Source organism: Pinus tabuliformis, chromosome 7 (genome assembly GCF_031772625.1).
Source record: "Pinus tabuliformis cultivar Carrire ecotype Pingquan chromosome 7, CPIR1, whole genome shotgun sequence".
Lineage (NCBI taxonomy): Eukaryota > Viridiplantae > Streptophyta > Pinopsida > Pinales > Pinaceae > Pinus > Pinus tabuliformis.
This window is the reverse complement of record NC_142293.1, coordinates 313,218,201-313,234,469: the sequence shown is the minus strand read 5'-3', so window position 1 is coordinate 313,234,469 and position 16,269 is coordinate 313,218,201. Positions and strand designations below refer to the sequence as shown.

The 16,269-nt window shown below is 39.7% G+C and overlaps 1 protein-coding gene across 3 annotated transcripts in view; it reads left to right on the top strand.

The window, feature by feature from the left end:
* LOC149247167 (alpha-glucan water dikinase, chloroplastic-like) overlaps positions 1 to 16,269 on the top strand; it is a 174,452-nt gene that overhangs the window by 15,474 nt on the left and 142,709 nt on the right. The window lies entirely within an intron of this gene.

Here is a 16,269-nt window from a genome sequence, read left to right as displayed (position 1 = left end):
AAGAAATAATTCTTATTTTAAAACCTTACTAATGAGGAATTTGCATTGGGTAAAAATAGATCTGAATAATAGACTCTTCCTGTTACTGCTAATAGTTTGTTAATTTCTTTTATACCAGATCTGATTTACTTCAAAAATTCATTAAAACTCAGAAAATATTTATCACAAATATTTCTGAAATTTATGATAAAATAAACACGCTGGTATATTAACTTGGAAAATAAAATGCAGCTGAAATAAAATGGAGAGATCAATCACACTACAACAACATTTTTGTACCCAACACAATCTTCCTTCATAGTATTAAATTCTGGAAAATTCTGGGTTAGATCCACAGAAAATACATAGAAAAATACAACTGTTAGGAACCTGGAAACTCGGCCCCTGGAAATCAACCCTCTTGAAGAAAACTGGCCTTGGAGAATTATACCTGTCTCACTGGAAAATCGGCCCCCTTTCTTCTTACCTTGTCCGGCCCCTACGCACTTGAAAAATCGGCCTCTCTGGATATTTTGTCCTCCTTCACAATTTGGCCCTCCTCTTCAGCAACTGGGCCTCCCGCTTTCCTGAACTCAGCCTGCTTGAATTTTTCCTAAAATTCCCTACCGCACTTCTCCTCACTTCTCTTTTGTTTAATTGAACCTCTTGTTCTAGAGAAAATCACTTCCTCCACAACTATGTGTCTTCATTAAGCCAAAATTTCTAACCCTAATCTCCCAAGTGATCAGTGGTTAGGATTAAATCCTAAGCCTCACTAGAGATCAATGGTTGAGATTGTATCTAGATCACTTAATAATTTTATTATTTGCCCTTGGAACTTTGGCCTAATAGTCCATAATAATAAATTAGATTAATTATTGTACTTTTCCTAAGTTAACTTTAGAAAAGAAATCATGATATCACTCACTCCAACAAACAAACACCTAAAGAGGCAATCAAATAACTTCTACATGCTAAGACACCAAGCCAATGTAGATGACCTTCCAAGGCTACAAAATCAACACTCCCTGTGAGCAAGGAAGGGATTCCCCAACATCTCCAACTTGTCTCTATAAAACACATACTTCCCCTTCACTAGAGGCTTGGTGAGAATATCTACTACGTGCTCCTCTATTAAGATGTACTGTTATCTCCAGTGTTCCACGGGGACTCGACCCCCCCCCTTAGGGGTCTAGTTTCCTCGCTCCCCCGCGCTCCGGGGACTTGGGGACGAGTAGGGGATGTTTCCCCACGCTCCCAAAATGGAGGAAACTCAGGGGGACGTGCCAGGGAAACGTTTCCCTTCCCTAAGGGGACGTTTCCCCACGCTCCCAAAAAAATGGCCTTGCTTATAGTTTATGATTTAATAGACCTAAAGTGGTACAAAGCTACTCATTAACTGTATGGGGATAACGTCTTGTGCTGTCTTTTGGTTTCAACAAGCGTTATTTTAGAGGGTCAGTATCATGGAAATTTGTTGGACCATATAGCACGTACATGAATTTTCCCTTTTAAAACTTCTTTTTTTCTCAAGTGATGGCTGGATTACAGTGGGGAGATAACTGGAGTGACAAGCAAAGAATATGAGACATTCAGTTTGTGTTTTTAATTTGCATGACATTTGACATACAAACTATGGAAGCAGCACCTATGTCATGTGGGAAATAATTGGGTGTACTATAGACTAACATGCGTTTACTGCAAGCATGACAAAATACTATGGGCAACAAGAAATCTCAGGAACTGTCGTTATATATGAATTTATACAGTTACAAAATTTACACAGACCACAGTTGCTCAGCTTGAATTCTCAGGTCTGAAAATTATTTTCACCCCTGAAATACACTGCTAGTTTGAAGTTTGAACTGCATGGCATTGCTCTAATAAGGTAGACAAATTATCCATGCCATCGTTGGTCGCCCAAGTTGGTTTGCAGATGGTCATCCTGCAGTCAATGTCATTTGATAGTAAACTGTCAGAAACTCTTTCATGTGATCTTCTCATCTCTCCTGGAACTAAAACTCTTCTTTCAGCATATGGTGTACTGTCTATATTATATATAATATAACAAACTTTCTAGTTGTTGGATCCAATACAGCTGGACAACCCATTGTAGTTGCCCCTTTTACTGCCAATGCAGTGTTCCTGATCTGTTCATTTACCTTTTCACAGAATTCAGTGGCTACCTTATCAAGCTGAAGCTCTCCCTCTGTCTGACCAAAATCTAAATTAGAATTTGACCAAGCTGAATTAGAATTTTAAATTTATTATTTTATATGATATTATAAATTTGGATAATGTCAAATGATATTCATATCAATGATCATGCTTTGCAGCTTTTCAATTCAAACCAAATTGTCATAGTGGACTCAATTAATAAATTATATTTTATATTTATAAATTTTTAAGACCCTGATGCTCCCCCACGTTTCCTAAAAAATGGTAGGGAGCTTTTGCATAGGCCGCTCCTGCACCCCCTCGCCCCCTCATTCCGGAACCTTGGTGGAACATTGGTTATCTCACAACACTTCTTTGGATCCTGTCTTTGATGAAGTGATATCTGATCTCTATGTGCTTAGACCTATCATGAAACACTGGATTCTCAGAGAACTTCATGCAACTCTAATTGTCACAATGAATCACAATGGACCCCATGTCAAGACCAAATAATCCTGTGAGCATCGTGCGAAGCCATATGGCCTCACAACTTGCAAGACTTGTCGCCATGTACTTGGCCTCTGTTGAGTTAAGTGCCACTAAGTACTGCTTCCTGCTATACTAGAAGATCATAGCTGATCCCAAGCTGAAACAACAACCCGAAGCACTCTTCTGGTGCATTGCACTCCCTTCCTACTCTGAATCTATGTAGCCTTGCTACTTCACTCCACCAAATCTGACATACCTTAGTCCATACTCCACTGTACCATGAAGATACCTGAGCACATGCTTTGCTGCCACCCAATGAAACCTCCTCAACTCCACCATGAATTAGCTGAGTGTGTAAATAGAAAAACAAATATTTGGCCTTGCATTGACCATATACATCAAGGACATGATCAACTGTTTGTACAAGGTGGGATCCACCAACTCACTTTTAGAAGAACTTAGCTTCTTCAAGTTGGTGGTCATAGGTATAGACATCAACCCGCAATCCTCCATCCCGAATCTCCTCATAATTTCAATTGCATACTTGCCCTATCCTCAGAAAATCTCTTCTGGTTGTTGCCACGCCTCCAATCCTAAGAAGTAATGCATCAAACCAATGTCTTTCATCTCGATCTTCAAAGCAAGGTCCCGCGTGCACATCTTAATGAGCCTCTTTGATCTCGTCAAGAAGAGACCATCAACATAGAGGACCAAGGTTAGTGGCTCACCTCAACAAGTACATAGAACAATTTTGAGTCTGCCTCATTCTTGGTGAGGCCCAATCCAAGTAGGTACCCATCAATCTTGGAATACCATGCACAAGGTGCCTGCTTAAGTTCATATAAGGCCTTCTTCAGTCTGCATACATGGGAATCCTTCCCATGCACCTCAAATCCCTTAGGCCACTCATTATACACCTCTTCCTCAATTACCTTGTTGAGGAAGGAAATCTTTACATCCTTCTAATGTATCCTCCACCACATCTCTGAAGAAATATATATATAACCACTCTGATAGATGCATATCTGGTGACAGGTGCAAATGTTTCCTCATTGTCTACTCCCTCCTTCTGGGAGAACCCTCTCACCACGAACCTCGCTTTGTACTTCTTGATATTGCCATTTGTTGCATACTTGATCTTGTAGATCCATTGAGAAGTGACCACTGACTTCCATTCAGGCCTTGGTACAATCTCCTGAACATCATTCCTCATGAAGGAACTGTACTCTTCCATCATGGCATCCCTCCAAACTTGTTGGTTTGCTGCCTCCTCAAAGTTAGAAGGCTTAGATTCATTAATGTTGGTCATCGAGGCCAAGTAACTGGAAAATATGGTATGCGGTCTACTCTACATGAAAGTGTTTCTAGGAGCCTCCACATGCTCCTCGACATCCCTCAAGGTTTGCTTGGCCCATCTCAGCCTCCTTCTGGTAGAGCTCGAAGGAACCTCTTACTCCTCCTAATCAGAAGACTGTGTCCCTACTGCTGGTGCTACTAGTCCCTCCCTAGCCTTTGGAGCTTCCCACTCCTAATCCTCTGCCATTGTTGGATCTGTCTTGTTTGACCTCTTAAAGGTCTTACCCTCCTCAGATCTAACATCCTTCCTGAATACTATCTTCCTCTATCCTAGAATGTAGACCTTGTAGGCCTTTGAGGTCTCACTGTATCCAATAAAAATGCCCCTCTCTAATGAGGGCACTAGATTAGTCATCTTTCCTGAAGGAATGTGGACCTACACTGGACTACTAAATATACAAAGGTGGCTCATCTCTGATCTCACTCTTGTAAAATCCTTCTCAGGAGTCATGCCCCCCACTACTATGTGAGGACTCTTGTTCTGTAAGTATATAGTTGTATTACATGCCTACCTTCGTAAGAACATAGGTAGATGCTGATCATGGATCATGGCCTTGTCTGCTTCAACTATACTCCTATTCTTCCTCTCTGCCACTCCATTCTGCTGCGGATTGTAGGGCATTGCCAGTTCTTTCTTGATTCTTGCTTCCTTGCAAAAATCCTTAAACTCGTTGGAGGTATACTTCCCCCCATTGTTTGATCTTAGGACCTTGATCTTCTTTCTAGTTTGGTTCTCCACAAGAGTTTTGAACACTTGAAATCGACTGAAGACCTCATATTGGTCTTCAGGAAGTAAATCCAAGTCCTTCGGTAATAGTCCTCTATGAATGTCACAAATAATTGCACCCCGAGGTAGACTCCACTGACATAGGACCACAGATGTTGGAATGCACCAAATCCAACACACCCTTGGACCTGGTCTCATTGCCAGGAAATGTTGCCTAGCCTGCTTGCCAAGCACACATCTCTTGCACACACCATCATGCTCTATACTAAACTCTTGAAAACCAATGACCTTCTCTTGTAAAAGTGGAGCCTTGTAGTGTAGATGTTCCACTCTCCTGTGCCAAATCTCACTCCTATAAGACTCACCCATAAGACTCAAACTTGCCAAGACTTGTCCAAACTCGCTAAGATTCGTGGACTTGCATAAGACTCTCATAAGTCTCGTGGTAGACCCAACACAGGCTTCCTTTGTCGAAATTTGATTTTTAAAATTTTTCTTTGTTTTTTTTGAGATCAGATGGAGGGAAAGGTAAAATGGAGGGAAGGAAATGCTTTATAAGTAACTCCCTCCCTCTCATTTTTCCTTCACTTGTCATTTGACTCATTTCTCATTCACTGAGTGTTGACTGAAGGAGCTGAGTGACTCCATTGCACAGTGAAGGAGCTCTTGTAGGAGGTTGAAGGAGGCTAAAGGAGAATCAGAGCCAACTTCATCACAACCAAGTAGGCTTCATGAATTTTGATTATTTGTTTCGATTAATTTTTATTTTTATTTTTTCATTTCAATTTCTTTTTCCCTTTCTTTGATTTGTTTTAGGCCTTGTGGTCGAGTTTCTCTAGTTTTCCACCTCAAATGTAAATTCCAAATACACATGCCTCATAGTTGCTGCAGCCTTCCGATGTTGGCACTAACTCCTCAAGGGCTTATTCTAGGCGTAATCGTGCATGAGACTCAAGATTGTTATGAGACTATGACTTTTCATTTATGACATACGTATTTGAATTTTGAACTTGCTACCAATTTTGATTTTGATTATGGAATCACGATTCCTTTTCCTATTCACTATCTAAATTATTTGCTTACAAAAATCGAATATGTTATGTTGTACTATTATAGCTATGAGATGATGTTATGAATTATTGCACATATTGTGGTTTTATAACTTATAAGGATTGGAAATGTCATTAGTTTCTTTTTTGTGTTTAAAATTTACCATACTTCAAGTTTTTATTCTTTTTTATTCTTTTCGTTCTGTATTTTGTCAGTGTTATATGTGTTGTTCCCAATTCTTATATGAGTCACCGAGTCAATAGCCAGACAAGTCTTATACTAGTATGAGTTGTGTAACATTACTGTCTAGTCTTATATATGTTGTTCCCAATTCTTATGAGTCACCGAGTCAATAGCCAGACAAGTATTATACCGGCATGAGTTGTGTAACATTGCTGCTATGTACTAGGGCTTTCATTGGTTTCCTTCTCAACATATACATGTTATTCTCCCTACTGCCTATAATTTGCCTCATGCTAGGATCATCCCCTTTCGGCCTAATAACTACCTCACCTCCCGTGAAATTGACTTCAACTCCTCTATCCTCCATGGTCAAAACTAAGTAAATTCTTCTCCAACACATGTACATACATCACCTCCTTCACCTCCATAAGACTCCTTGAGTCTAACTGGAACTCTAAGTTGCTAATACCGTCTACTACATACCTGGTGTTGTCACCAAGCTCCACATGTAGATCTTTGTGCTCCTTGGCCATACTGGTGAAGGTATCATGAGATCTTGTCATGTGATGAGATGCTCCACTGTCCACAAACCACAATGCTCTTGTATTGGTGCCACAAAGATAGGATACTAAATCAAATTTATTCTTGAAGTTTTCGACCAACTCATCCATTTATGCATATACAACTGGTGTTGTTTTCCCCTTTCCTTTCTTCTTGTTTGGACCCTGTCTACCATAATGACTGAACTTATGACATGCAAAACACTTGACTTTGCTTATGTCTTTCTTCCCTTGTGAAGATGCTCCGCCACTTTGGTTTTGCTTGGATTTACTGTTTGCCCTTCTTTGCTTACCGAACAAGAGCAAGGTTATCCTCATCTCCACCTTTATGCTGTCCACAAGTTATGGACTCCTCCCAAATCTCCTTTTGGGTGAAATTGTCCCATAATTTGGCCCAATCAAGAAGCTTATCTTTGGCAAGGATACTTGTCAAATGTAGCCGATTGCTTGGTACACCATTTTAGTGCTACTTTGACAGTATCCATCTCATCCACCTCTTCATCAACAACTAAAAGTTCATTACGAACTTGCTGGATCCTTGTGAAGTATGAGGCCATAAGCTTAGATCTGTTCATCTCAATGCTCTTCATCTTTCTGTTCTGGTTGTCACTCTGGAACAACTTTGTCAAGGTCGTCCACATTTGATAAGCTAAATCTTTCTTCTTTATGTGAGGGATAATGTATTCATCCACACCATCCAAAATGATGCCCTTGGCTCTTATATCTTTTATCTTATGTTTAGCTTCTTGGGTAGCATCTTGAGGAACTTGAATCTCTTGGCTTTCCATTTCCCACAAACGATTCACCATTAAAACAAGGGTGATTTGCTCCTTCCATGAATTGAAGTTTACAACCCCCTGCAACCTGTCTTTATACCTCAGACTTGATGATGCCATATTACTAGATCGACTTTAGCCACAAAACCCTTATTGCAAAATAAAAAAATTCCGCTGTCATAAAAACATTGTGATATTTGATCTCCCCTACAAAGTTTCTTTTGTTCTAATACCATGTTAAATTCTTTTATTCTAGATCTGATTTACTTTACTTCAACAATCTATTAAAGACCCATAAAATATTTATCTCAAATATTCTTCGAATTGCTGATAAAATAAACACACTTTTATTTTAACTCATAAAATAAAATGCAACGGAAATAAAATGGAGAGATCAATCATACTACAACAACGAATTTGTACCCAACACATCTTCTTTCATATTATTAAACTTTTGGGTTAGACCCACAAAGAATACATAGAAAAATACAATTGCTGGGACCGAGAAACTTGGTCCTGCTTGGGAATTTGGCCTTAAGGAAATTGGTCCTTGGAAATCAACCCTCTTGAGGAAACTCAGCGTGGAGAATTAGACATGTCTCACTAGCAAATCGACCCCCTTTCTTCTCACCTCGTACGACCCTTGCGCACTTGAAAAATTGACCTCTGAATGTTTCAACCTCCTCCACAATTCAACCCTCCTCTTCAGCAACTCAGCCTCCTCTTTCGTGAACTCACCCTCCTTGAATTTCTCCCGAAATTCCTTGTTGCACTTCTCCTCACTTCTCTTCAATCTAATCGAGCCTCTAGCTCTAGATAAAATCGCTTCCTCCACAACTGTGTCTTCACCTATCCCTTAGGCTTATTTTATAATTTCATTAAGCCAAAATCCCTAACCCTAATCTTGTAAGTGATCAATGGCTAGGATTAAATCTTAAGCCTCACTAGAGATCAATGGTTGAGATTATACCGAAGTCACTTAAATAATTTTATTATTTATCCTTACAACTTGGGTTTAATAGTCCACAATAATTAATTAAATTAATTATTGTTAAAATTGGCAACTAGGGCCAAACTCCATGTGGGTCTTCTTATTTATGGCAGCTGATATTTTTCTTGGATCCCTCTCATCGAGAGGTGTAGGATTGATCTAAAGATCATCCGATGCCAATAAGTATTCATGGAGTTATGAATTTATTTGTGTTACAAGACAATTCGTCAAGGTCGACTAGCAACCAAATAACCCACACATGTGCTCAACGTTTTAGTATAAAAGGAGGTGACTTGAGAGTCATTTGATCACTCACTTCACTCTTGATTTCTCTCCACTTGTTCTGGGTTTTAGTGGAAGAGAAATCTAAGAGAGGAAGCCCTAAAACACAGAAGGTAAGGAGCCCTAGTATGAAGCCCTAGACGCGGTCCTAAGTAGCAGCACTAATGCAGTCCCAAGGAGGATGATCTAGCAACAATTCAAGGGAGGAGACCCTACTTCTATACGCTGCCTAAAGGAGCCTAGCTGTAGGTCTATTGAGGTGCCTTGGGTGCAAGAAAGGGCAGCATATGATGCTATATGGAGAGGCCTAAATGCAGGTCCTATGGTGCTGTTCTAGAGTGCCCTAGACGCAGTCATGGGAAGGGTCATACACTATCTCAAATGAGGCTATTCGTTTCAGCAAGAAGAGGCCAAGCCAACGAGGAGATCAGGGATTGTTTTGTGGGCTAAACAGGGCACTGAGTTGTTGAAAGGAAGGCCTAGTTGCTTGCTGGGAAGACCGAATTAGGATCGCAAGTGTGTTTGGGCACTGTTTTGTGGACAAAATTCTGGTGTGGTGCTGGTTTTATGCTATGGGTGGACTGTGTGCTAGGCCGCAGACCATAGCACCATAATTAGGGTCTGCATAGGGAGGATTAAGGGCTAGTATATGCCCAGAACAACATCGTACTAAGTGTGGAGTCTCATGAAGGTGTGTCACAGTCTTTGAGGGCTTTTTGTGGACTGTTAGATGGGTTTGTAAGGGTTGTTGCAACATGACCAGATGACCTGACCAGTCACAGTATAAACAACAGTGAAAGCAGACTTGGAACCACAGTGTTGAAGTGTGTTGGGTCACAGTGCGTGACTAGTTTTGGACCAGTTTTCCTTGTAACCTGTTGGGGCCATTTATATGACATTCTGAGGTGAGGAAAAGACATATTAGGTGCAGATCTGACAGTGCTAGTAATGGGACTGGAGCAATGACATGTGGCAGCAATGGCATATGGGACAACAAGTCCATGGTGTAGCAAGGTGCAACAATGGTACTTGGGACAACAATGATACTTGGTGCAACAAGTACATGGTGCAACAATGGTTCATGGTGGAGCCATGATACATGATGCAGTACAGTGATGGGTACAATCATGATTGATGAAGCATGATGAGATGCAGCATAGTGATGATGGGTGTAGCATGGTGCAACACGGTGAGGTGCTGCATGATAATGAGGAGCAACACAACGATAGGTGCAACAAGGCGATGCAGTTGTTTGGTCAATTTAGTGTGTTCTAAATTGCTGATTAAAATGTCAATCCGGGATTCGTAAAATGACGAAGTGAAGTGTACTATATGTACAAGATAACCATTTTCTTAGTCTTTTGTCGTTTTTGAGTTTTTTAGTTTGTTTTTGGATTTATCTTTTATGGATTCCCTAGCGTGTGATGGCGAAAATGAAAGTTAAGTATGGATGGTAATGGTGATTTCTACAGTGATTTTCCAAACTTAAAAGTGTTAAAAAAGAAAGCTCTAAACTAACTGTAATGAAATCAATTCTTAAGAGGAAGTAAATGTATCAAACAGTGAACTAATGACAATGGCCCAGTATCCTTACTGCTGTATGAAAAAGAAAGTAAAAATTGAACTTAAAGCAACTCAAAGACTGAAAGCAAAGCAACTAATTCACACTACTTCAACCCCTGTTATGATCCTTTACCCTTCAACTCAATCTGCCTTATGGGAAGCAATCATGAACAAGTTGAGCAATATGATATCTAAATTGCAGGAAATTAAATTGCATAAAGGGAACTAATCACATTACTTCAACCCCTGTTCTGATCCTTTACCCTTCAACTCAATCTGCCTTATGGGAAGCAATCATGAACAAGCTGAGCAATATGATATTTAAATTGCAAGAAATTAAATTGCATAAAAGAAACTAATCACACTACTTCAACCCCTGTTCCGATCCTTTACCCTTCAACTCAATCTGCCTTATGGGAAGCAATCATGAACAAGCTGAGCAATATGATATTTAAATTGCAAGAAAGCAAACTAAATCATACTACAATAAGTAATATTCTGATTCCTTACTAATAGAGTCACTTGACTATAGAAAGAAACCATAAACAAATGAGTAGTATGATGTCTAAGTAGCAGAAAAATAAATAAGCAAAACACAATTTGAAAAATGACAGTGTTGGAATTAAACTTCAGAAAATGAAAATCAACAAGAAGGACAAGATGATCTCATGTCAGTAGTTATCAAAAAAAATATGTAAATCTGCTCGGGCTACCTACAGCAAAACCTGGAAAAGAAGTACTGATCAGCTAACAGTTAGAAAAGAAACATAAAGGAAATATAGACAACAATGATCATCAGAACAACACACTATATATACAAGCAATGATTGAAAAAACAGTAAATGAAAGCAAGTAAGAAACTATACAAAGCTCTGGTGTACAGGGGCCCTCTGCAACCTCGGCCAGTCAATCACTTAGTCACAAATCCGATTCAGAAAAACTGTCTTCTCATGTATTTAAAGTGAAATGCAGTACAGTGGGTGACAACAGTCGAAATTACAATACAAAAGCTAATCCCTTCAGCGTATATCAACGCGTTATTTATAAGAAAAAGATGCTGCAACTAATTCCTAGATTTATGCTGCTAAGAGACACGTAAATTTCCTTGAGCCGAGATCTAGCGTGATGGTCATGAATTCATGGAGTGGTGGCTGCTTGGTTTAGTTCACGGGCTGCTCTCCAGGTGTGCCAATACCTCTGAAAACTAAGGATCGTGCCACGCAAACCTTCACGTGGGCAAAACAGAGCCGTGCCACCGCGAAATTCTTCATTTGGCCCTTCCTTTGACCATCGTTGACCGCGACTATTTATGAATGATTTGGCTGATCTGAGGGGACACACCCCATGTACACGTCACGTGCAGCTTACCCATGTGGCTGGTTTCTCCATTGGACACCTGTAGCATAGCCTTTAACAAAATGGCTGCGGAAACTTGGGCTGGCTGCGGAAAGTGACAAGTTTCCGCAGCTGCTTGAACAAAAATCTAAATCAAACAATAGTCATAAGCATAGTTAGGAAACCATTCCATAAGTTCTTTTTAAACTATTATGCAACCATTTGACAGCTTGGTGGACGAAGTACATGGAAAAAGAAGGCTGAAAGGGTATATAGGGAAGTGCAGGTTTGGGACTCAACATACCCCCACTGTGAAGGTGTTGCATGTCCTCATGCAACCAAAATTTAGTCATCCCTTTCTAATCCATATGTTCTGATGCTTCTGCTAGGACATCTAGCCCTCTTTTCTTCTTCTTTGGTGCTACCACCATTCTTGGTTTCCTTATTAGACACCTGAACTTGAGATTAATCAATGCTTTGCTCAACTTTTTGCACTTTTTCTTCAGCGTCTTGTTTTTCTTTTGCCATAGTCCTAAATGGAGCATAGTGTTATCATGAATAATATTATCTACCTTGCTCTGCTTTTTGAGTGCTTCATTTTCCTGCTTGATATGCCTATTTAGGACTTCTAATTCAAATACCTCCTGTTTCAAGGACTGAACTTGTGCATCTAGTGGCAGAGTGGTACTTGGGCCTGCAGCTGACTTTTCTAATGATTCCAAGTAGTCATATACTTCCTGTTGATTGGGGTCTACTTCAGGTGTCTTTCTTGGACTGAGTTCAAAATCTGGTGGAGGAGGACTGCTCTCCAACTCTGGTCGAGAAGGGCTCTCATCATGTGTAGGACTGATTTCAATGCTTGGTTGAGGATGAGGTGGACTTCGGCCAACTGGAGTTTTCTCAGGTGTCTCTCCACCTAAGTCAATGAAGTGGGGCCATTTTACTTGCGTTTTACTCCCTTTTCCTCTCAACCTTGTGCTTCTCCTTAAGTATGGTGGACTAGTACTCTTTTCTTGTATACTCTGTTTTCCTTTTGCCTTTTTCTTTGCTATAGCAGCAGCCTGAAGATGTACTAATCTTGCTAACAGTGGTTGATAATCCTCCTCTATGGATTGCTCAGGGGATGGGTAGACTTCTTGGATGGTTCTTTTGCCTTTTTCTTTCTTCTGTTTCTTGTCTTTAGCTCTATCTTCTTCTTCTTTTTGGCTAGTTTCTTGAGTTTCTATAGTAGGGGAGTCTTGGACTGTAGTGCTCTTTTCTCTCCTCCTACTTTTTCTTGGTGTCCTCGGTGTGCTACTTTCAGAGGCCTCAGATGGCTCTTGGAAGTAGTTTCTTATCAAGAATTGCTCCCATGTATCTTTGTTTTTCCTTAAGTGGTCTTCAATAAGAATTTTTATAAGTCCATGATGGTATAGATGAGGGTCTATATTGCCTATGTGTTTTTGGACTGTAATGCTCATCTTCTTCAAACTCAAGAGCAAGAAATAAGGCAAATTAAGAGTCTGATTTTCTAAGAAATTCATCAACAGTCTAGCATGGTACATATACATCGAACCGAAGCGTCCTTCACAGGTGACAAATTTTTGGATAACTAATAGTAGGCTAGCCCATTCTTCCTTTAATGCATGAACAGGGATTCCTTTAGTAAACACGGTGGTGTCCATACCTAGGTTTCTTAGCATGATTCTCCATGCCTGTTCATCCACACTTTTATTTTTGAACCATCTTTCACCCTCCTGAGGTAAGCCTGTAGCAGCCGCTATCGTTGTTTCGGTCACTGTAAGCTTCAAATCTCCAATCTTCACTTTCTGACCATCAAATGACCGTGCAAAAGCCTTGGTTACTTCTTTGTTATAGCCTTTAAACCTTTGAATGAACAGTAAATCCTTGGCCTGAGGGTAACCTTCTAGGTATTTTGGTCCTTCTGGCTCTGCCCTAAGTAGTTTTCCCATTTCTTTCCCTGTTTCGAATTTCAGCTGAGGATACAATTGCGTATGAGGATTTTAACAGAGGACAGTAGCTCGGTTGCAGGGTTTATGGTAAAAGGTAATGGTTGCAATCGATAGCAGGTGACGGGAATGCTTCGGATTACAGGCAGAACAGAGGATAGACAGTGGTGAACGGGTTTACAGACTGAAGTGCGTGTATATGAAAGGAAGGTCTTAAATGAAATGGTAAGTGACCGGTAGTGGAGGCGAGATCTTTTTGAATTAACGGCTGCGTACGGGAGATCACACGTTTTTAATAGATAGCTGCGGAAAATACGGTGAAGAAGAGCCGTAAGGAGATTGGTCACATCTCATGAGCGCAGGTGGCAAATGAAGTGCAGTTAACTTGAGTTTAAACCCGAAAAACCCATCATGAGACCGTTAAGAAATGAATGCTTGGTGTATGGAGTAATGTCGTGGGATAGGAGTGGTAATGGAGCTATCATATCGAATCATTGCACATAGTAGAACTTTTCATGGTTTGATAACTATGCATAATCATGACTTTAATTGCTATTTGATAAAAAAATTTGCTCGTACCTTTGGAAACTTTGTCATTTCTTGCCCATAGCTTTTAGCCAACTGTTCTTTCTTGATGTCTTGGAGATGCTCCATGTCTTCATGGTATTTGCTCACTTACACCTGCATTTTCATGATTTTTGTACTAACATTTTGACTGTGTATTTGAAAAACAGAGTGATGGTGGCTGCGGAAATTGTTTCTGGCTGCGGAAACTGGGACAACACCCACTTAGCTGAACAAATGTGGTTAGAAAAGAACTAACTGAGTGGAAATAGTTCTGAAAGGAACTTTTATTGATGAAATGAGAATGAAATGAGTGGAATGGAATGAAAATGAAGCGGGGTGAAGTGAAGAGAAAATGTGAATGAGATGGAGGTGAAGTGAAATGGCAAATGAGGTGGAGTGAAGATGGAAAGAGAAGGAGAGGAGATTTTTTTTTCTTTTTAGAAAATATAGAGTGTTAAGTGTCTTTGATTTTCACTCCATATTTTCTGTATATGACTGCCAATCTATGATTGGTTTTCAGGCTTATACAATTTTTTTTTTTTAACTGAAAGAATAAAAGGTTAGGCTGGTGGGGAAGAATGATTCTTCTCCACCAGCCTTATTGCAGAATTCTCTTGGAACATCTTGACAAATTCTTCTTTTGAGAGTGGCTTCTGATAAATTTTCAATCGGTGGCCATTCCCAAGAAAAGAAATCTGAAATTCATCAATGGTCTTGACTCTTACTGCTCCATTATTAAAGACTTTGTCAATTTCATATGGCCCAAGTCAATGGGTCTGAAATTTACCTTTAAAGTCTTTGAACTTGGAACCAACAGTAATGCCCAATCTCCCTCTTGAAACTTTCTCTCTTTGATGTATCTGTCATGCCATTTAGCTCTTTGATGTTGAACTAGATCAGTATTTAAAATTGCTTCTTGTCTGATTTCATCTAGCTCATTCAGCTGCTCCATTCTGTGCTTTTGGGCTTCTGATAGATTCATCCCCAATTGGACTGCCATTTTGAAAGTCTTGACTTGAAACTCAATGGGGAGCAGGACTTCTTTCTCATAAACAAGTTCATAGGGAGAATGTCCTGTTGTATTCCTCCATGTAGTTCTGTAGGCCCATAAGGCTTCAGGAAACCTTTCTGCCCAATCTTTTCTGTGTAGATGAACAGTTTTGGTGATGATACTTTCAAGAACTTTGTTTGTAGACTCCACCTGGCCATTTGCTTGCGGATGGTAAGGAGTAGATTTTCTGTGCTTGATTTTGTATTCTTCCATCAGCTTCTCCATCAAGTTAGATGTAAATTGACTTCCCTGATCTGTCACAATTTCTCTTGGGACACCAAAACGAGTAAAAATATCCTCAAAAAGAAATTGAACAACTGAATTTTCAGTGGCAAAAGGCAATGCTTTAGCTTCTACCCATTTAGTGACATAATCAGTGCATACCAATATATACCTTTTCTGTTTAGATGGTGGATTAATAGGTCCAATGAAATCTAAAGCCCATTTTTCAAAGGGTTCGATGAGTACCTGTGGTTGTAATGGCATTTCATTTGAAAGAGTCGGTCTCCCAACTCTTTGGCAGCTGTCACACCTTCTGACATATTGTTTTGCATCTTTGAAAAGGGAAGGCCAATAATATCCTAAAGAAAGGATTTTATAGGCCGTCCTTTTGTCAGCAAAGTGTCCACTGCATGGTTCATCATGACATGCCTTGAGGATGTCAGGCATTTCATCTTCCCGAACACATCTTCTGATCACACAATCTAGCCCTGTTTTAAACAATTCATTAGAAATCCATGAATAACTTGAACTCTCCTGAATAATTTTTCTTTTTTCACGAGGAAATAGATGTGGAGGTAGCTTTCCTGTAGCCAAATAGTTAGCAATATCTGCATACCAAGGAGTCTTAGTAGTTATTGCAAATAAATACTCATCTGGAAACTTATCCTCTACATGAGAATCTTCATTAGTATTTTGGATTCTAGACAAGAAATCAGCTACTGTATTTTGTTTCCCTGGTCTATCCAACACAGTAATATTGAATTCTTGTAAAAGTAAGAGCCATCTTGTAACTCTGCCATTAGTAACAGGTTTATTCATGAGATATCTAATTGCAGAATGATCAGTATGGACAAAAGTTTCATAGCCAGTTATATAGTGTCTAAACTTATTGATTGCATGAACAATAGCTAAGAACTCTTTCTCAGTCACAGTATAGTTTAACTCAGTGGGAGTCAAATTTTTACTGGTGTAGTAAATGGCATAAGGAACTAAATCCTTTTGTCCCAACACAGCTCCTAGAGTTGTATCTAA